The sequence below is a fragment of the Palaemon carinicauda genome, chromosome 20, assembly GCF_036898095.1.
Source record: "Palaemon carinicauda isolate YSFRI2023 chromosome 20, ASM3689809v2, whole genome shotgun sequence".
Classification (NCBI taxonomy): Eukaryota; Metazoa; Arthropoda; class Malacostraca; order Decapoda; family Palaemonidae; genus Palaemon; species Palaemon carinicauda.
This window is the reverse complement of record NC_090744.1, coordinates 86,761,476-86,768,505: the sequence shown is the minus strand read 5'-3', so window position 1 is coordinate 86,768,505 and position 7,030 is coordinate 86,761,476.

Here is a 7,030-nt window from a genome sequence, read left to right as displayed (position 1 = left end):
GGGGTGGGGTTGGAAGGCGGGACAAGCGAGCCGATTTCTGGGGTCACCAATATGACGGGCCGAGAGAAGGTTGTAATTCAAAGGTAGGATGAAAGTAACTGAGGAAACTATATTACAGAACACTCGTTTATATATATATATATATATATATATATATATATATATATATATATATATATATATATATATATATATATATATATATATATATATATATATATATATATATATATATATATATATATAAGCCCAGGCAAAAAGGGCATACAAAACATAACAGGCAATTTCATGTTCAACCGAAAAGCTCAGTGGTTAACAGTTAACAGTGAGAAAAACAGAAATGTTATTTCAGGTTCTTATCAGTGCTAGGGGAGTGCGAAGATACAAGCATAATACTTGCAAAATATGAAATGAAAATACTATGTATGATCGTGTGACACACGGTTGGTATGGTATATATGCAAAAGAATTCTCATTGACCGTCATCTTTCTTCATGGCTAAATGGTACGGTCACTGTCATACAAGCATCTTGGACCAGGGTTTGATTCCCGGCCGGTAAGATGCTATTGTGTTTGAGTGATTTTGCATTGAGACTTTGATCAAGAGGTCGTTATGTTACCGGGTTCCTGGCAAGACTTCTGGGGGACCAAAAAAAATGCATGGCAATGACTCATTCAACTGAGTAATCTTTCTCACAATGGATGTTTGTTCTCGAAAATACAACATCAGTTTTATGCTCACACAATACTTTTACACTTCTCTCTCTCTCTCTCTCTCTCTCTCTCTCTCTCTCTCTCTCTCTCTCGATGCTAGTCTCTCTCTCTCTCTCTCCCTATCGATGCTAGTCTCTCTCTTTACGAAATCAACTAATTCTATTTGTCTTTCTATCGTTTAATTATCGAACACAACTTACGAAATAGCTAATCACATTATTATTAACTTTTTCAATGTGAAATTCTCTCTTGACATCACATATACATATATTATAGTGACTAGCGAATTACGTAAATTCCCCAGCTCAAAAACTCACCTGCTTTATATTACATAATCTGATACACAAGAAAAACCTCTGAGCTCCGAAAATAATACGCAACTCCCAGACGTCAATATATTTTAAACACTGACTATTTAAAGGTCTCTTTATGTTACACTCAAAACAAAAAATGGCTGATTACTTTACTTCTAACGGAACTAATCTTAAATCAACTTTAAGGACACCGCTCACTTCGTCGTCCAGAAAATCGACAAACTATTTATTTATTTGAATTCTCCTTTCGCCACACCGTGGTTTCCCATGTATATATATTCCGCTCTATCAGAGCTACATTTTGATATATGTATCATTTCATTACATGTTTCTGTTAACTCATAATTAGTATATTTGTAAGTGTAAGAAAACACATATATTTTGGCGGGCACTTCAATCTGATTTGGCACCAGCGCTATCCTACCTTTCCGTCCGCACCTTGTAATATACTCCTGTGCACATTTGAATAAAGTATCAGTTGATCTCGGTGACGCTTGTCTCACTGTCCTTACAACTGGTGACCCCGGAGTTGAAAGTAGCATCAGCGGTTTTGGCTTTGCCATTAATGGACTTATTACGACCGTGCTACCTTCTCTATACTCCGTTACCTTAGGCACAAGCCTGCCTTTGGTTCTCCCACACTTTGGTGAACGTAAGGCAGTAGGATGAGCTTAACCAACATATCAACTTCTCACCTCTTCGCCGACTCGTCGTCTGGCCACGATGCAGGAAGCAACACGCCCATCGCACCCAACGGCCTCGCCTCCACGCCCAAAGTCAAACTGCCGCCCTTTTCTCAACACAACACCGCTTCCTGGTTCCTGAGAGCAGACGTACTCCTCCGCATCGCTAGACTCAGCGACTCCTGCGCTAAGGCTGACATCGTTCTCACCTCCATACCTGAAGAGGTATTCGACAAGATTTCCCCATGGCTCGACGCCCAGGCCGGCCAAGTTTCATACGACGACCTGAGAAAGAAAATCATCGGTATCTACTCCCTCTCCGTCTCAGCAAGGGCACAGAAAGTACTGGACCTCGCCGGCAAGCCCATGGGTGACACCTCTCCTGTCGAGGCGTGGAACGAGCTAACCGGCCTACTTATGCTCCCCGAAACAGACAGCAACGGCCGACGACGTGAGATTAGCTTATCTCGCGAGATCTTTCTTCGACGCCTACCACAGGACGTAAGGGCCCAATTGACAGACGCGACATGCTCCCGATGAACGAACTCCTGTCGAAGGCTCAGAAGCTCCATGAGGCCTCCAAAGCATCTCGCCTCGGAGCATCATCGTCAACACCACCTCCGTTCTCCTCCTTTGGCAGCTGCTCTTCCATAGACTCCTCGGCAACGGCCCTTGAGGACGACGAGATCAACATTCTGTCAAGAAAGAAACCACCACAACCGACGCGACCGAACCCTAGGACTAACCCAGCATGGTGCTTCTACCACCAACAGTTCGGCAGTGACGCCAAGAAATGTAGAGCACCATGCAGTTTCCCTAGAAGATGACGCCAGAAGCATCCACCTGCCACCATCGCAGCCCCAGTTACCCAAAACAAGAATGGTTTCTATATCCTCGATACCATTTCCAACCGTAGACTCATGGTGGACACCGGCGCAATGCAGTCAACGTTCCCACCTTCCAAGTCCGACCTAGACCGTGGTCCCAACAAAAACGCTCCCTCACTCATCGCCGCCAACGGATCTCCCATACGGTGCTATGGGATCAAGACTCTCAAGATATCTATCAGGGGCCGTTCGTATTCTTAGCCCTTCGCTATCGCTGACGTCAATCGCCCCCTCCTCGGTGCGGATTTCCTCGCCTACCACGGACTCCTCTTCGATGTCGCTAACAGACGTCTCATCGACACGGGAACCTGCCAGTCCTGCGCCCTAGAACACGGCCCTGCAATAATGTCCGTATCCGCCGTAACGACGCACCCCTACGCCGACATCCTAAGAGAATTTCCCGAGGTTTTCAAGCCCGCGCTCCGACACTCGCCAGTTTCCCCGTCCAAGCATGGAATCTACCACCACATCACAACGACAGGACCTCCCACTCACGCCAAATTCCGCCGCCTCCCGCCCCAGAAACTGAAGGATGCCAAACGCCCCTTCGAGGACATGGAACGTATGGGTATCTGTAAGAAAGCATCGAGCCCCTGGGCATCACCCCTGCACATGGTAAAAAAGCCGGACGGGTCCTGGAGACCTTACAGCGACTACAGGCGCCTCAACCTCATCATAACACCCGATCATTACCCGCTGCCCAACATGCAGGACCTAATGAACGCATTGCATGGCGCGAAGTATTTTACCAAGATGGACCTCCTCAAGTCTTATTTCAAGGTCCCCGTATTCCCGGAAGACATCCCGAAAACTGCCATTGTAACGACGTTTGGATCCCACACCTTCGCATACTCAACCTTCGGTCTACGCAACGCCGGGGCGACCTTCCAACGACTAATGGATAGCATTCTGGGTGACCTACTTTTCTGCGTCTGCTACGTCGACGACATCCTGATATTCTCGAAAACCAAGGAGGAACACCGGACCACGTCCGCACCGTCCTCAAACGCCTACAGGAGAACGGCCTGGTCGTACGTTTCGACAAATGCACGTTCAGTGCGGAGGGAGTGGATTTCCTTGGTCACCGCGTATCCTCGTGCGGGGTAAAACCCATGACAACCAAGGTCGACGCCATCAGAAAGTTCCCGATACCTACGACCATCCGCCAACTTCAGGAGTTCCTGGGGATGGTCAATTACTACAGGCGCTTCATCCCCAACATCGCACAAACCCTGTCACCCCTCGACGACGTCCTGAAAGGAAAAGCGAAAAAACTCGAGTGGGGTTTGCCCCAGCAATAGGCATTCGCCCGGACGAAGGATGCCCTTGCGAATGCCACCACCCTGGCTCATTTCGACGATAACGCGCCCCTGCGACTAACAACCGACGCCAGCAACGTCGCCTGTGGGGCTGTGCTGGAGCAACTCGTCGATGGTTCTCCTCGACCGCAGGTATTCTTCAGCAAGAAATTGAAACCCACCGAAACAAGATACAGCACCTTCAATAGGGAACTCCTCGCCGTCTACCTCGCCGTCCGCCACTTCAGGCACATCTTGGAGGGTACTCCCTTCACAATCGCGACGGACTATCAACCCCTCGTACACGCTTTCACGAAATCGACAGACGCATGGTCCTCCCGACAACAACGTCATCTCGCATCAATTACCGAATTCGGGTGCACCATACGTTACGTCCCAGGAAAGAAAAACCCAGTCGCGGACGCCCTTTCAAGGATTGAAATTGACGCAATCCACCTGGGAATCGACTACGCCAATCTCGCAACTGAGCAACGCACCGACCGAGAAGCACAGGATCACCTGACGGGGCCATCCGCGCTCGAGATAAGTGCGATTCCCCTCGGACTAGCAGAAGTAACTATCCTTTGCGACACCAGCACAGGCCGCCCACGTCCCTGGATACCAGCCTCTTGCAGAAGGAAAATATTCGATATCATCCATGACTTTTACACCCCTCAGGACGCACCACCGCTCGCCTTCTGTCTGAAAAGTTTGTCTGGCCTTGGATAAAAAAGGACGCCCGGGAATGGGCGAAGTCATGCATCAACTGCCAGTCAAGCAAGGTCATCCGTTACACCGAATCGGGGGTAGACGATTTTCCCCAGCCAAAAAGACGTTTCGGTCATATACACATCGACGTCGTGGGACTATTGTCCCCTTCTGGATCTGCTCGCTACCTACTTACGATCATCGATCGCTCCACGAGGTGGTTGGAGGCATCGCCGATGACCGAAGCTACGACTCAAGCATGCGCCGAAGCCCTCCTGTCAAGCTGGGTGAGCAGGTTTGGCGTTCCTGACGACATCACGACAGACAGAGGCTTGTTTTCCTCTCAGAAATATGGCTCGTTTTGGCGAACCTGATGGGAACAACGCTCCACAGCACCATGGCATAAAACCCCGCGGCAAACGGCATGGTCGAAAGAACTCACCGCGCCCTCAAGGCGTCCCTGATGGCGAGCTGCACCGACGTGGACTGGAAATCACGGCTTCCTTGGGTACTCCTCGGCCTTCGCACCGCCCCTCGCGCAGACGGCGAACCTTCGCCCGCCCAAAAGGTTTACGGGGAGGCGCTCGCAGTTCCTGGCGAATTCTTTCCCTCATCAACCGACGACACGCAGCTGGATCACCTAAGGGACATCGCCAGGAAGTTCAGGCCAAGTCTCAAAACTTACCAGGACAGAACCAAGCACTTCAAGCCAAAAAGCCTGGATGACTGCGGGTACGTTTTCGTCCGTGTCGACGCTCATCGACAACCACTAACTAGACCTTATCAAGGCCCCTACCGGCTAATTAAAAAGACAACGAAAGCCTTCCTTCTCGACGTCCATGGCCAAGAGGACTGGGTCTCAATAGACCACGTGAAACCAACGTTTCTCGAAGGAAGCGACACCACCTCCGCCGGACCTGGCAGATCCAGAGTTCCACCTCAAAACAAGGCGCCCAACGAAAGAAAAATCATCAAACGACGACAATAGGAAGAGATCCTTACGCCTCTCCGTTCAAAAACAAGAGGAACCCTCCGACGCCCGAAAAGATACGAAGATTGATCATCAGCCCTCTACGCCGCCTGATGTCTGGGGAGGGGGGGGGGGAGTACTTGTAAGGACACCGCTCCCTTCGTCGTCCAGAAAATCGACAAACTATTTATTTATTTGAATTCTCCTTTCGTCACACCGTGGTTTGCCATGTATATATGTTCCACTCTATCAGAGCTACGTTTTGATATATGTATCATTTCATTACATGTTTCTGTTAACTCATAATTCGTTATATTTGTAAGTGTAAGAAAACACATATTTTGGCGGGCACTTCAATCTGATTTGGTGCCAGCGCCATCCTACCTTTCCGTCCGCACCTTGTAATATACTCCTGTGCACATTTGAATAAAGTATCAGTTGATCTCGGTGATGCTTGTCTCACTGTCCTTACACAACCTTTTACTTCGGTTCTTTGTCAGGGGATACGAGCAAAGCAATGAAATAATTATTCGTAATCGATAAAATACATAATTTGAAAAATTAAATATATTTCATAAAAGAAATAATTCAAATATTATCATCCCCCCAAAATAACTCAAAATTCAAGTCTGAACTAGACCTTACACGAAGACAAACTAGTATTTCAAAAAAATAATACAATCCCTTTTTTTTCACCGGGAATCAATTCAAGAAAACAATAAATTTTGACAATTAATGAAAAAAGTTTGTCCCTTCAAACCGTCCGCTATAGTGTTTGATATAACAACTTTAAAAAATTGAAAATCGTTTTATTGTTTCTATGCATGCAGAAACATATCGTACATTCTCTCCAGACGTTTCAGCCAATTATTTAGAATAATGAAGATAAAGCGGTCTTTAAATGATGATGTCATCTTTACTGCGTCGTCTGCATGACTGAGTTTGACAGAAACGTCTTTACATGTTTAGGGATTTTTTCACTTATATTTCGAAATCTCATAGGTCTGGCAGAGATGGAAGGCATAGGTAGAGGGTAGGCGAACGCAAACTGCGATCTACGAACAGAGCAGACAGAGTTTCCAAAGACGTATAAAAGTTACATTACATGTGTATTTCTTTACTTGCAGTTCGTATATACATTGTTTTCACAACGTCCTTGTGAACTTTATAGCAAGGCCAATGTTACCTATGGTCAAAGAAAGAACAAAATGTAAGCAGAGAGTAACAAAAAAGAACCAAAAAAAATAAAAAAAGAGGGAAACATGAAAGAGAGTACAAAGCTTGAACATTCTAAATAAAACTCTGGCAACAATGAGAGGCCGCTGGCAACTCATGACCCCCTTACATCAGGTCTATTAGTAAAATTAGGGTTTAAATACCTCGTGTAGGGAGCCTTCATGTAAGAATAAACAATAAAAGTACAAAGTAAGGTTATCATAATAATGTTATCTTGACT